The 15,654-nt window shown below is 53.3% G+C and overlaps 2 pseudogenes across 1 annotated transcript; both read right to left on the minus strand.

Annotated features, from left to right (window-relative positions):
* LOC102544121 (otoferlin-like) overlaps window positions 1-15,654 on the minus strand; it is a 65,229-nt pseudogene that overhangs the window by 5,333 nt on the left and 44,242 nt on the right.
* LOC107032835 (caspase-6 pseudogene) lies at window positions 3,763-4,644 on the minus strand (annotated as a pseudogene). The gene has a single exon (XR_012066104.1). The product of XR_012066104.1 is annotated as a caspase-6 pseudogene (transcript).

Below are 15,654 nucleotides of genomic sequence, written 5' to 3' on the forward strand. Positions count from 1 at the left end.
AGACTCCTCCCTCTGCCCGGCAAGGCCAGGTATCCTCTTCCTCCCAACCTTTGTCCCATCAGGACCCGTTACATCAGTTTTTGTCCTTGGATGCCAGCCATTCCTATGACGTCCCCAATAGCCATTGCAACCCCAGGTGTCCACCATAGCTGACAGAATTCTCACTCAGACCTAAGACGTGAGCCAGGAAGTGCCGTGATGTGCGTGTGTGGGGTGCCCGCCAGCTTTGGGGAATGCAGTGAACAGCATGAGGACCTGTTCTTATGGACCCAGGTTGGGACTCCCTGATCCCAAATGCTGGAGAACCTCAGCGCTTGGCCAGGCCAGTCACCTGCTCGATGCCCTGGTTGTTAGGGTTGAGCCGGGGTTGCATCTCCACATGTTCAGGCACCAGGTGGCAGCTCACACCTGGGATGTCTTTCCAGTGCCTCAGGGCCAACAGCGCCACGTTCTCCTCCATGGGCTTCCTCTGACCTGTGGGTACCAGTGGGTCAGCTGTACACAGAGGCTCAGCAGAACAAGACACCTGTGCTGGGCCAGGGATGCAGGGGCAAAAAGGCCCCACCTCCAGGTGATTGTGGGGGAAACTGAGGCACAGAGGGAGACATGGCTGGTCCAAGCTGGTCCAGCTGCCACACAGGCCCAGAGAGGTCTGTGTCCTTGGTTTCCTCTGCCTGGGGAACTTGACCAGAGAATCCTTCTGAGTTCTGAGGTCAGAGGGGGAAGACCCCACATCCTGTCCCAGCACCTTGAAGGTGGTGGTTTCCCGGAAGAGACACCTGCTGGTTTTCTGGAAAGTGCTACATGGGTGCAGGGATAGGGAAAGCCACAGCAACCCAGGCCCACACCCTCACGCTGCCTCCAAAGAGCTGTGTGACCTTGGGCAAGTCTTGAAACCCTTTGGGTCTTGGTTTTCTCACCTGCAGAATGGGGAGAACCTCCATACCCCACAGGGATGCTGAGAGGGAGAGAAAAGGCTACAAGTGGGCAAGGCTGTGTGGGGTGGGGTGGAAGGGCAGTGGCTGAGGGGACAGAAGGGGGATGCTAGGGTGATGATCAGGGGGGCTGTCCCACCACAGGGAACTGTGGGCCCCTTCTCAGCCTCTGACATCCCCTCGGCTGCGTCTGGCATCCTGTTACCGTTGTCGTCCTCGATCTCAGAGGGTCCCATGAAGACACGGTTGGACACCTTCACTCTCCCAGGGGAGCTGAAGTGGGGGCCGTCCACTTTGCCCTCCTTGCAGAGACGGGTCAGGAACTGGCTGGGCTTCATGGGGTCCCACTAAATATTGCAGCCATGTCTGTGGGAGGAGACACACAGGCTTGCTGGGGGAAATGGTCCCGGCCAGTTCTCTTGGGCTGGCTGTTGCTGCATGTCAGTGAGTCCTGCCCTGTGTTCCAGGATTGGCTGAGACACTAGGGCTTCCTGCCCGGGGCTCTGACCCCACGTGCTCAGTGTCCCAAGGACAAACATCCAGTCTCCCCCAGTGCAGCCTGCATCATTCCCCTACTGTGTCCACTCCTCCACAGTGTCAAAGACTCCCTGAGGAAACTGATCATCACAGTGTTTAAGGGGCTTGACCAGGGTCACACAGCCCACAGGCCAGACTGATCCCCTTTGGATGCTCCCAAGCACACAGTGCTGCCCCTCTTCTCAGCCCCCTTTTCTCTCATCTTGCCTTCTCTGTCCTGGAATCCCCTGGCTCTCCCTTTGTCTTGGAATCTGCTGTCCTGGCCCCTGAAGGCTGAGCCCAAAGCCTGTAGGGGTGGAGGCCTGGCTGGGACAGGAATCATAATAGGTCTCCCTTCCCAAACCATATGGTCTGAATCTTGTTTTTTATTATTGTTATTATTATTACTATTATTATTATTATTTATTTTTGAGGTTTTTGTTTTTGTTTTTTAATATGAACTGGGAAAACCACTGTAAAGGTGAAAACTAACATAACAAGAACTCTAGGGATGTAGTAGAAAGCTTGAACTCATGTTTTACAAAAGGATCCACATAAATTGTAATATTAATAGTAGGCAGTTGCCACTCATAGTTTAAATCTATGTATTGACCTAAGGAGACATTGAAGGTATAGAGTTCCTCATGACCACTAATGCTCATTGGCTTGCGGTCCTTTCTGATCACTGCCTCGTTTTCTTCCTGTGGACAGGCTACTGAAGCCCTGAGATGGGTGGGCCACTCTATTTGCAGATGCCAGTAGAGGAACTCAATGAAAAGAAATAATCTTACATTTTTAAATGTCAGTGAATTTTTGCATTGTGTTCATTTGCTGCTTAGAAACTGGAACTTTCTGAGTCCTGTAGTTCATTTGAATTTGACTATTTCAGTCACTTTTGTTAGTAAAAAAAAAATGCTTGCAAAGCACAGGTATTCTTTAATATCCTCATATGAGATTTTTGGTTTGTGGATTTTCATGGCTCGTTGAAGTTGCTGCTGGAAGGAGCTTGGATGCGTCCAACAAAATCAAAGCATCTGCTTCTGCAGTTCAGCATGTGAGTTAAGATTCCTCATCAGTGTCCTGTGTTCGTTCACTCCCATGCGGAAGTGAAACTGTCGGTGTGCCTGGCTTCACATTGATTCTTAGGCTTCATTTAGAATCATCTTGCCATTACTTTCTAAATTCATAGTTGAAAATTTTTATCATTAAATATAGCTTAGATTATTATAAATTGTCACTTGAAATCATCTGTAGTCATTTGCTCTTGTAGGTAGAACCATGGAGATGGCAACGCCTGTGAGTAGGGGCTTAAAGGACAGCTAAAATGTTCAACTGACGTGAAGTCCCTGTTATGACACAAAAAGAGGTATAAATGTCCCACTGACCTTAACATAGAGTTGGCACATGTTTTGAACTGCAACTGAAATGACATAAGCAAACTGCTGCTTCTCAGCTAGCAACCCTCACATTTGCTATCAGAGCCCAAACGTAACCATCTTCAGCCTCCGGTAGGTTATTAACATACTACTCAAATTTTATATATCATATTAGTAAGAATTGAATCTTAAAAGTAATATCTGTTATTCCATTAACATAACAGTCCGCATGTGGGACTGCTGGACAGTGTATAGCAACTTAACACAGAAGGTACTGACAGAATCAAACTCTGCAAGTGTGTAGCCTCTACTAAGAAGTCACTATGTTTTATGTTTTCTATTTCCTTCTCAGAATGCCATATCTATGCACGAAATATCACTTTTTGTACAAGACTGTAATGTTCACTTTGAAAAAAATGAACTGTTCTTGAAGGCTCATTTTTTAAAATGTGAGTGTTCAAGTCCTATACAAAAAGTGGTAACTCATATGTAGATTTACATGACCAAGTAATACAAGTCATCTATAAATTATGCAAATAAGAATGTGAATTAGAAAAATTTAATAAAACATGAATTTCAAATATTAAAGGAAAACTGACTCTTAGGATTCAAAAACCCTTAAAAAGATTAAAAAGTTTCATGTAAAAAAGTCAAATCAGCCAGATATTATGAGTAACCTTGCAATTTACTCTAAAACTCAAGTATTAGAAATGCTAATGCATTTTTAACTTACAGGAATTCCCTGAGTATTTCATTACTACATATCAAACCCCTTCACCATGTTCCAATATGAACTGCTTTTTTGAAGTTCTGTCATTAAAGCTTAAAACATTTTATATTGCTATACCATAAACTTCAACCTAGGGATACTTCTTTTTATAAAAAGAAGGGAAAATCTATTTTAAATACAGATACATAGAACAAAATAGCACCTATCATTTAGATTTTGGAAAGAAATGCAGCTTCTTAGTTAGCAGTGAGGCAAAGCAGGGGACCTGCTTCTTTCCAATTGCATTTGGGTCTTTACAAATGTCTACTTGGCGCTGAGAAACTTTCCTATTCACCAGTGTGAGGAGTTCTGTGAACTCTAAGGAGGAGCCAGATTTTCCCAGCATCTCACACAAATCTTGAATGTACCATGAGCCGTTCACCGTTTCCCGATGAGAATAACAACCTTCTGCCACCGAGTAGCACATGAGGAAGTCCGCTCTGGCACGCAGTGCGCACGCCGAGGCGGCGTCCACCTGGGTTACGTTGGCATCCAGCACATCTGTCTGACGATCCACGACATCCAAAGGAATGACGGGCACATCGTGCTGGTTTCCCCGACACGCCTGAATGATAAATGTCTTGGGTTTTCCAACCAGGCTCTGACACCTGTCTCCTTTGATCAAGCCAGTCAATGTCTGAATTTCAATTTTGGCATCATATGCGTAAATGGGGTTGCCTTCACCGTGACTCAGGAAAACACACAAAAAGCAATTGGCATCTACATGGCTAGAGGTTGATGCCTCATGAATTTTGACCAGTAGTTCTTCTGCTTTAAGATCATTAAAGCGTTTCACTTCAAATCCTAGATCTGAAAACCTGCGCTGAAGATTGTCTCTGTCCACGCTGGTTCCCCGCCGGTCCGGCAGCGTCAGGTGCCAGAAGGACCTCTCATGCTTGAAGATTAAAGCAACTCCTCTCCTCTTGTGGTCCATTATGTACCTTTCTGCTGGATCAAACACTTCTCTCCTAGGGAAGGCATCTGTTTCTGTCACGTTGTGTTCTTCACCTGCACAGCCAGTCCCTCGGAACTCCAGCGCCGAACTCATGTCGGCCGAGGGCGCAGCACTGACTCCCAGACCGGCCTCAGCTTCCGGCAGCCCCCGCCCTTCCTCCTCCCACCCCGCCCCGCGCCCCTGTTCCCTGCTCGCCTGCTGCCCGCCGCCCGCCGCCCCCGTGGGCTGGGGGTTTGGGCGTGGACGCGCCCCGGGCGCGTGCCTGCAGCCGAGTTAAGGCCCCAGTCCCTTACTTGGGGCTCGCGGGGTCAGGGCCTGCGGGAAGGCAGGGGAAGCGGATGACCGCCTGGCGCCCGGAGAGGTGCCTGTTCCTATCCCGAGAACAAACGGCCTGAATCTCATTTATAGAGTTCAGGTGCAGCAGGTGCGGGCGGCGCGGTGCTCGCTGTAGAAGCCCTTCTCCAGGTCAGTCTTGGTTTCCCCGATGCGGTTGTCAGTGCCTGCATATCGCAGTCATCCATGGCCACCGTCAGCATGGATTCCATGGGGAAGGAGGCCTCGATGTCAAAGGCCCTAGTGGTAAGGGGTTGGGAGAAAGGCTGAGGGTCAGGGTGGGGTGGGAGGTATTCTGGGCTGAGGAGGTCAGGCTGGGGTGGCGGTGGAGAACCAAGAGGCCTTACTTCCCAAAGACAGGCTTGAGCTGCTTGGAGATGGAGTTCTCACAGGCGTCAGTCTTGCCCAGCTGGATGGTGATGTAGGGGTTGGCCTTGCCATTGATGTCTGCAGGGTGCAGGTCTGTGGCCTGGGATGGAGGGGTGGTCCTGAGTAGGCTCCCCACACCCTCCTCATCTCCCAGTGCCCCTGCCCTCTCCTTGATGGTCCCGTGATGGTGAAGGGCAGGAGAACAGGACCAGAGGCTCGTGTAACCCTAGGCAAGATGCCGACTCTCTCTGGGCCTTGGTTTCCTCCCCTATAAATGATGGGAACCAGACTATCTGACCTCCCTGGTGCCTCCCAGTTGGAGGATATCAGTTTGCAGCTGCTTCAGTCCCTCCTGGGTGGGAGGACTGGGGCTGGAGGGAGGGGATGAGAGGGGACTCTCACCCAAGCCACATAGACTCAGAGCAATGGAGCAGCATGTTGATGGGGTCATTGCTGGGGATGCCCTGTGACATGCCATAGGTAGGGTTGTAGCTGGCTTCCCAAGACACATCCTCTGGGAGGGGCATTTTGTTCATGCAGAGGGATCCCTGGGGTGAGGCAAGCGTGGGTCAGGGTGCAGGTTCCCACGGGCATAGGCAGGGCTGGCACTCAAAACAGCCAAGAGCACTGAGGGTCTGCACCCTGCTTTGGTGGGGCCTTAACCCTTTAGTTGCTGGATCACAGGGAGTCAGGTTTTCTGGAAGGAGTGGCCAGGGAGGCAACTCTATGAGAGGAGGAGTGGGGAGCTGGGTTCAGGGCAGATGCTCTTTGTCAATCAGCATGGAAGTATTTTCATATTTTATCAAGCAGGACAACTGATGGTTCCACCTGGCTGTCAGCCCTGGGCCTGGGGTGGGGAGAAGAACTAGGGGGCTCAGGACTCAGGGCCTGGGGCTCAGGGGCTGGGACCACATTCCCTGCCTGTTCTTGAACTGGCCCACGATGTGCTCCTCCTCCATCAGGTCATCTCCATCATCCCCTGTCTTGCCCCGCAGCAGGTTGAAAGTGTACAGCGAGTCCTTGAAGTTGTCCAAATCTGACTCCAGCTCCTTGGGAAACACCTGAGCTGGGCCTGGCTTTCAGGGGGCAAGAACAGTCCATGGGCCTCTGTCTTGCCCCATCTGCCACCTGGTACCCCAGGTGTGACCCCCACACTCTGACAGCATTTGTTTCCAGACCCTCACCTTGAGCTTATCAATCTTGGGTCTCTTCTTCTCGGGGGCATCAGACGCCTGACCGGGGCCCAGGCTCTGGCTTCTCTTCTTTTCCTCCTTTGCAGCCCTTGCCTTCTCCTTGCCCTTCATTGGCCTCTTCAGGCCTGGCCAGAAACAGACAAGGAGGTGGAGATGATCTGAGCAGGAAGGCCAGGTTGGAGACCCAGATCTGGCACTTTGTTAGGTTAACTTTGCAGGTCTCTGTGTGCTCATCTGGAACATGCAGACAATGCTGCCTGGCATGCCTGCCTCCCACGGGGCTGGGACCCAGGATGCGGGGAATGTGCAAAGACTGCTGTGTGCCCTTTGACTGACAGGGGCAAGAAAGAAGCTTGGCTCTGGTGCCAGCTTGCTCTTGTCTCTGGCCTCATTCTACCTGTCTTTAACATTAAGAGGATTGTTCTATACTAGTGTTTTCTGAACAGCATTAAGTGGAACACCAGGCGTAGGAGTTCTTGGAATGCTTTAGAAGAATTCACACACACACACACACACACACACACATACACAGATAATAAGTTGGTGAAATAATTTATTCTGTGCCTTCTAGAGGTTCAGAATAGCATTTGTATACTAAAGGCACTGAGAAGTCCTGTACCCAAGGACCTGTTTAACCCATTTGACCCAAGAACTTCCTTCAGAATACCCATTCACAGTGTTCCATGGAACATGTCTAGAAATACTGAATGAAATGAGCTCTGAGGTCTCGTCCAGCTCTGATGCTCTGTGGCTCTAAGTGTCTGTCCATCACTCTGCTGAATTGATCAGAGTAAAAGCCACTGTAGATAAGGGCCTCAGCCTGCTTCCTGGTGGCCAGGGATGCCTGATATCTGCTATTGGCTGCTGCAGCTTTAGGGGCCCACGAGAAGGGGAAAGAGAAACAACCGGGATGTGACAGGCAGGGGGGCTACCCACCCCGCAGGGCTCCAGGGCTCCAGGGCTCACCCTCAGTGTTGCCCATCTCCTCCTTCTCCTCCAAGTCAAATCCTCAGGCCATCTACCCAAGCGATAAAAATACAAGCAAAAATAAACAAATGGAACCTGATCACATTTATAAGATTTGCAGAACAAAGGAAACCATAAACAAAACAAAAAGACAACCTACGGGATGGGAGAAAATATTTGCAAAAGATGAGACTGGCAGGAGCTTAGTTTCCAGAATATATACACACCTCATACAACTTAATAAGAAGAAAACAAACAATGCAATCCAAAAATGGGCAGAAGACCTACACAAGCAATTCTCCAATGAAGACGTACAAAGGCCAATAGGGGCATGTAAAATGCTCAATATTGCTAATTATCAGAGAAATGTAAATCCAAACTACAATGAGGTATCACCGCACACCTGGTATCAGAATGGCCATCCTCAAAAAGTCCACAAATGATAAATGCTGGAGAAGGTATGGAGAAAAGGGAACCTTCCTACACTGTTGACGGGAAAGTAGTTTGGTGCAGCCACTGTGGAAAACAGCATGGAGATTCCTCAAAGAACTACAAATAGATTTACCATATGATCCAGCAATCCCCCTCCTGGGCAGAGATCTGGAGAGAACTCTAATTCAAAAAGATATGCACACCCCAACGTTCACAGCAGCACTATTTACAATAGCCAAGACATGGAAGCAGCCTTAATGTCCATTAACAGATGACTGAATGAAAAAGTTGTGGTCTATTTATACAATGGAATACTACTCAGCCATAAATAATAATACAATAATGCCACTTGAAGCAACATGGCTGGACCTGGAGATTGCCATTCTGTGTGATGTAAGCCAGAAACAGAAAGAAAAATACCACATGATGTGACTTACATGTGGAATCTAAAAAAAGACAAATGAACTCACTTACAAAACAGAAACAGACTCACTGAAATAGAAAACAAACTGATGGGTACCAAGAGGGGAGAGGGTGGGAAGGGATAAATTGGGAGTTCAAGATTTGCAGATACCAACTACTATATATAAAATAGATAAATAAGTTTATTCTGTATAGCAGAAGAAACTATATTCAGCATCTTCTAGTAACCTATAATGAAAAAGAATATGAAAACAAATGTGTATATATATGTATGCCTGAACTATTACGTTGTACATTATAAATTGTACATTTAAACTGACTATACTTCCATTAAAAAAAAAAGAAAATGTGCTTCAGTCAGTACACACTGGACACTAAATCACCAGGTTTCAACCAAGGTGCCACCGCCACCTGGTGGTAGCCTGTGCAGATGACAGGAGTAGACACAAGGCCGCCTCTTGGATGGAGCTCCTGCCTGGCCAACTTGAATCCAGGAAGTGATGGCGGGAGAAGATACTACTAGGTGTCCCCCAATTATCAGCTCTCCTGCTCTTCAAACATGTTTCTGGACACACAGCTGCAAAGCTAAGATGGCATCTCCCAGCCTCCCTCGCAGCCAAGTGTGACTATGGGTCTAGATTCCAGCCAACATGAGTGAAAGTGGTATTTGCAGCTTCTCGGTTGGGCATTTAAAGGGAAAAGAGAAGCCTCCTCTTGTCTTGACAATTCCTGCGCACTGGTGTTGGGATGTGACGGCAAGCCATCTCTAGCCACACAGATGCCAGTAACAAGATGCCAGGGTATTGCTCCCTGACACCATGGAATCACCACACCACCTTCTCCTTGCTCACACCAGTCTAACTTACTACAGCAGCTTAGCCTGTGCTCTGACTAACATGGATGGTAAGCAGCACACCCAACTTGGGACCCAGAAAGGGCCTGTGGGGAGAGTGCGGCTGGATCAGCTCAGCTGAGGAAACACCACCACAGGCACACATCCCTCCTGGTCAGCCGGTCAGTCAGGGGGTGCCTTGAGCTCGGTCGGCAGTGTGGAGAAGGGACAAATGAGGACGAGGAGAATTGCTTTTTCTGGAAACTGCCATCTGGCTCAGCAGACAGAACCCACGTGCACACGATAGGGAAGAACATTTCACAGCAACAGTGACCGAGGTGTGTAAAATAAAGTAGCATGAGGTGTTAGATAGAAATAGATGTGCAAGTGCTACTGAGAAGTTGTTCGCTTTTGGCATCTGAGTGCATATTTCTCTTCTTCCTCAAAGGTCACCTCCTCTGTGAAGCCTTCCCTGACTCCCCCAGGCACTGAATTGCCTTTGTTATTGCACCGCGATGGATCTGCTTACATGTCCATTTTGCATGTCCAGGAAATACCCAGGGCAGGTACGGCATCTTCTCTTTAGGCTCCCATAGCACCCAGATTGGTGTCTGATCATATATACTCAAGAGATATTTGTGCAGAAAATAAATGAAGACAAGAGAAAACCAAGCCAGGGAAGGGGGACTGGTCCTCCATCCTGGAAAAAGTGAGTCCTGAGCTAGAACTTCAAGGCTGTGAGACAGGCTGCTCCAAGCACATGTTGACAGAGAAGGGGGCAGGAAAGAAGCTGGACTGGAGGGTCTGATGGGGAGATACGGTCAGCTCTCACAGCCTAGTCCCTCCTCGGGCCCCAACCCTGGCCTGAGGCCTCAGCTCCTTCATGGTGTCGATGGCAGCGAAGCTCTTGGACCGCCAGTCCTGCATGCTCTCACCCGGCTCCTCCTCCTCCATCTTTTCTGATATGCCCTTCTCCTTCTCCTTCTTCTCGTCCTCATCAGCCTGAAGGGCTGGCCAGGTCCGGAGTCCTGCATACATCCCTGCACCCTGGCCATTCCCAGAGCCCTGGACCATCTGGGAGTCCCCCATTCATTCTGACCATCTGCTCCCCGGAAGCCCTGGGCTCCAGGAGGCCCTGGGGTGCCACCAATGTCAAAGGGGCAGGGCCTTGATTTGTGGAAATGGATGCCACGGCCCACAGAGGGTCATGACCTGCCAGCATGAACCACCAGCTGAGGCAGAACCAGCAGCTGGGGGCCCTGCTCCCCAAGCAGTTCTCTCCAGCTACAGCACTCCCAGGGAGGTGTGCTGGCCAGAGCGCCAGGGGCTGGGGGTGTCTCAGTCTCTGAAGCTGCTCCCCTTGGCCTGATACCCTGCATGGTGTAGGGTCTTCTCTCCCCAGAGCCCTCTGTGGTCCCCACACTCACCACATCCACCATGATGACCGCATCAGAAGTCTGCAGGGGGGAAGCAAGAAGACAGGGACAGGCCTTAGCCACGGGGCTGAACATGGAGGCAGAGGCCCAGCCAGGGAAGGAGGAGGAAAGGGAGCTGACACAGGGCCACTCCCTGTGCGCTGAGAGCGCCTGTGCTCACACAGCCAATTCTGAGGCCATGAAGGATCTGCCTCGCAGATGTTTCCTCAGACCTTCCAGGGCGGTGGCTAGCAACCCTGGCTGCATGTTAGAATCACTGGGGGCTTTCAAAAGTGACCGGTTTCAGGGCTCCACCGAGTCTAAATGGGGGTGCTGGGCGCCGGTATGGCTGCACACAGCCAGGAGATCCCTGCAGTGTGCAGGTCGCGTCGGGAGGAGAGGCTGGCAAGGCATGTGGCCGGCGTTCGGTGATGTTGGCTACAGGGGGACAAGGGCCTCAACAGGGAAGTGGACGCTCAGTGACATAGCTGAAGAGGATCCTGGTAACACAGCCCCACAGGAGCCCAGGGCCTGTGGGATGATGGGGAAGCTTGGGCAAGTGCCGTCCTCTGTTCACTGATGGCCTGGACACCCTCGGGGGAGGTCAGGAGGCTGGGAGCTGAGGGGGGCGTGGAGTCTCCGGGTGCAGCCCCGGAGCCCTGGCCGTACCACCCGGGCCTGTGGGCCAGGCCTGGGCCTCAACTGCTCCCCTTTCCCCAGAGCCACGCCCACACTAACTCAGCCGGGACTCTCTGGCTGGGACCCTCTGGGGACCAGGATGATGGGGGTAAGGGAAGATCCTTTCAGACCCAGCTCAGGCTTCAGAAGCTAGGGGGCACCCCAGGCTGCATGAAGCACATGATGTGAGGAATGGAGTACAGAGCAAGTGATGGGGGGCTGGGGGGAGCCCCGACCCCTTTCCTCCACACTGTCTGGACCCAGGATGGCCTGTTCCAGGCCAGCCTCCATCCTGCCCTCCTCGGCAGAGGCCACCTCCACACCTGAACCCCCAGGTCTCCCTCTGGCAGATAAACAGCCCTAGTCCCAAAGGACGAGTAAGGAGCTTCCACCAGGAAATTCGTCCCCAAGCCAGGCGTGGGGAGGGCCTTTTGTGAATGGCTGGGAAGGAACCCAGGGACCCTCTGGAAAGAACCCTGTTGTTCACACAAGGAATCCATTGACTATGGTGTTTGTTGGAATAAAAGTAATTTCAGGCTATGACTTCACATAGTCACTGTTCTCCCTGCCTCTCATACATGCGCACCACATTTTGAGGCATGTGTCCCCTGATGCGTGCACACACAAACGCAGAATTGAGTCCTCCATCCCAGGACAGTCTAGGACAGGGCTGTGTGCACATGCAGTCAGGGGAGGCCCTGTCCCATCACATGCTGAAGGAGAAGTGACTTCATTAATGTATTGTCTCACAGGTGGACTGGCCTGACTCTGGTAAAGTGTCACATGCAGGTGCACATCCGCAGCCAGCGTGGGACTGACCCCAGGCACCTCACCTTGTCCAGCTTCACCATGGTCTCCAGCTTCTTGACGGACACCTCTGGCTCCATGTTCACCACGACCTCCCCTGTGGGGTGAGAGGAGTGCCCCCCCATTGTACAGCACATGGCAGCCCTGGGGGAGTCTGCCTGGACAGAGAGATGGACAGACAGACAGACAGGGAAGAGCAGGAGTAATGGTGAGAGTCAGGGGTGGATGAAATGACCGGAGGTTAAAGCTGATTCTGGAGCTTTCTGAGGGGAGAGGGAGGGAGGTGACAGCTGAGGGAGAAAAGATGGGCACAGGCAGAGGATGAGGTGGCCAGAGAGGAGAGTGGGCTGCGGTGAGTGATACAGTGAGGCTGGGAGGGGTCCTGGGTCTTCTCCAAGACCTGGCAGAGGAAGCCATCTGCCCTCAGTCCCTCTAAGGATGCCTGGCCCTGGACCTTTCTGGCTTGAGAGTGAGGGGCACCCCGGGGCAACCTTCCTTGGCCCCTGGGTGGGTCATCCCTCCTGGCCTCCCTGACTCTGACTAGGGGATGAGCCCAAGGAAGAAACCCTTGGAGCCCCATCCATGGGCCTCGGGGCATGGCTGTCTCTGAGCTGTTCCACCTGGGGGCCAGTGGTCTGGGGGCCGGGAGAGGAAGCACCGCAGGGAGCTGACGGCTGGGAGCCCCCCAGGGTGCAGAGGCCAAGGCCCGGCAGCCGCCATGCTGATGTCCGATGGCGGCTGCAGGAGCTCGTTCTCCGGAAGGTCTGAGCCCAGAGAAGGGCCAGAGGCACCCGGCCTTGCCCAGCTGCCCGGCTGCACCCAGCTCTGCCCAGCGACCCCGGGGCCCAGATGTACCACTTCAGACCACTTGATGAGGGTGCTGAAGTTGGGGTTCTTCCTGTAATTGTGGATCAAGGATGACTGCACCCCCTTCCCCGCACACTCGATGTCCACCGTGGCCAGTCTACCTGGGCCAGGTTCACGTGCTTGAGGTCCCACAGGCCCCAGAACAGCATCTGCGTGAGTTGGTGGGAGGTGGGCTAAGAGGAAAACCCCTCAGTCAAGGGCACCAGCTGTGGGTGCCAGGCCACCTGAGAAGGACTTGGCCCATGGGTGGGCAGTGCATGGGTGGGGGCCGGGCAGGAAGAGCTGACGAGGGGCAGGTGTCCTGAAGGGGCTTCAGGGTGAGGGTGGGTGTCGGGGGCAGACGGAAGGCTGGGATAGGTCCTGGATGGCGGCAGTATGATGGTGCAAAAGGGGCAGGCAATGGGTGGGCAGCAGCCTGGGTCTGCTGCCAGTTCCTGGGTGTGACCTGGGGCCAGTCACTTCCCCTCCTTGGCCTTCATCACCCTTATCTGGAAAATGAGGCATGGCCTGAGGTTGCCAAAGATGGCTGGAGTCTGATGTCAACCATGTAATATGTGCACAGACCCTTGATATGGAGAGAGCAAGGGGGCTCAGAAGCAGAGCACAGCAGGGCCTGCTGTGGGCAGGGACGGCAGGGGCCCAGCGCAGTCCTCACATCCCTCGATCTGGTACTTTCTGAGCTCGGGCCGGATGCCCACAGGCACAGGCATGATGGGACCTCAGTCCGTGTCCACTGGACAATTGATGGGTGGTGGGTCGGCCTTCCTTGCTGGTCCAATCTGGGAAATGGGGGACATAGTGTCCTAGCCTGGGGAGCCTGGGGAGAGCTCCCTCTCCTGATGAGTTATTTGCCATATGTGACCTGGGGATACAGGGAAAGCTGAACATCCCGGGTTCCCAAGAACCACATCCTCAGCTTCCATCACAACGGACCTCACAGCAGGATGGGGAGGAGACTGGCCCTCAATCAGTCCCCTCTTCCCTGCAGCCCCACCTGCCAGAGCTCGAACGTGGCCAGCAGGTCCCCCGCGGTGGCCCTGCCCCAGTAGATCTGGTAGGACTCGAGCTGGGGCGGGAAGCAGAGTGGGCAGTATGCCTCACCGACCAGCTTCACCACGGGCTTGACAAAGTTCTGGCCCATGTAGTCGGCTTTGCTCTGACACGACAAACAGCCAGGGTAGGCTCGCAGTGCTTGAATTTACCAAGCATGTTGACATCCTGGATCACATTCAGTCCCCCACAGCACCATGTAGCTGCAGGGGTGATCATCCCATTTTACAGATGGGGAAACCAAGTCTCAGGCTAGCTCAGGCCAGATTGGTAGTGAATGGCAGATGCAGTACTCAGACTAGAAATGGGTGCACCTGCCTCTAGCCCAGAGCTCTCTCAGGGCACCCCAGTCCCCCACTCCCCTACTCCAGCGCTCCCATGGAAAGCTGGGCAGCTGACTGTGGTAGGTGTGGGCAGGGGCTGGGGAGTCCCTGGGGTGGGGGAGGCTGGGGACAGCAGGCCTTGCTGACAAATCTCTTGAAGATTCTGGGCCTGAGTTTGGTCTGTCTGTGCTGGGAGGTGGGAAGCCCTGGCCCATTTCCTCCCTGAGGCCCCAGAGTCCCCGAGCATCAGGAAGGAGTCAGACTGCAGTGACAGGCCAGCGGACACCTGGGGTGTCCTGGAGGGGCTGCCCAACCCTCCAGCTTCCCAGCAAGCACCTGGCCGAGGGGCTCAGGGGAGAGCAGGGGAGGGGGCCACCAGTGCGGGTGTAGTGAGGGGACGTTGGGATGGTCCCTGGTGCTAGAGCCCACCTACACCGGTGTCCTGGCCATAGATTTCAATGACAATGATGGGGGAGTCGTCTATGAACTCATGAGCTTCCCCATAGCACTCAAGGGTGTCGAACACCAGCACCTGGTCCCAGGTGGGGCACAGGGTCTCATTCAGCACCTGTAGCTCAGGGCAGGGGGATGGGTAATCAGTGGTGGTGGGTGGGTAGATACCTGAGCAGGAGTCACCCCCAGCCACTGTGGTTTCCAGGGGGCTCGGGGTCAGGAGGGACATATCCCCTGACTCTTCTGGGAATCTTAAAATGAAGGTTGATGTGAGGTCTGCTCCTGACCCTGTTCCCTCAGCCCCTACCAGGTCTTCCCTGTCCTCCATGCAGAATGTAAGCACATTAAAGCCTCCACCATGTGGCCCGGGTCCCCAGGTATATGCCAGGCTTCCCTCTGTGGGTCTGGGATGCTGGCTGATCTGTCTCCCCAGGCCCCAGAAGCTCACAGGCCTACCCCAGTGCCTGCAAAGCCAGTGCCACTCCCTCCTCCCCTGGCCCTCACCTCTGTGCACTGACTCTGGTTGATAAAAAGACTCAGGTGAGGGGCCTGAGAGGCCACTGCAGTCAGCTACACAGAGGCTCCGAGCCTGGTACCTGAGGGCGTGGGGCTGGAAGGCCTGCTTCTCTGCGGGGGGTACAGGCCTGGAGGCTGGGAACAGGTGACCCCAGTGCTCTCCCAGGGTAAGGGCTGGAGCCAGGGGCTTCCCTGGGCCTGGCTGCAACCTGCCTCACTCACTCATGCAGACCAGGCTGCTGGGCAGGAGGGAGTGCAGGCCCAAACCCAGGGCTGCCTGGACCCCCTCGAAGCCACAGGGCAGGCCCCACTGGAAGTCCCTGCGCTGCCTGCTGTGGCCCAGCCACAGGCAGGGCTCCAGCCTGGCTTGCACTGTCCAGCCCACCACTCCAAATCCCCACTTCCGAGGCAGCTGGGGGTGAGCACAGGGTCAGCTTCCAGAGCCC

Source organism: Vicugna pacos, chromosome 31 (assembly GCF_048564905.1).
Source record: "Vicugna pacos chromosome 31, VicPac4, whole genome shotgun sequence".
Taxonomy (NCBI): Eukaryota; Metazoa; Chordata; class Mammalia; order Artiodactyla; family Camelidae; genus Vicugna; species Vicugna pacos.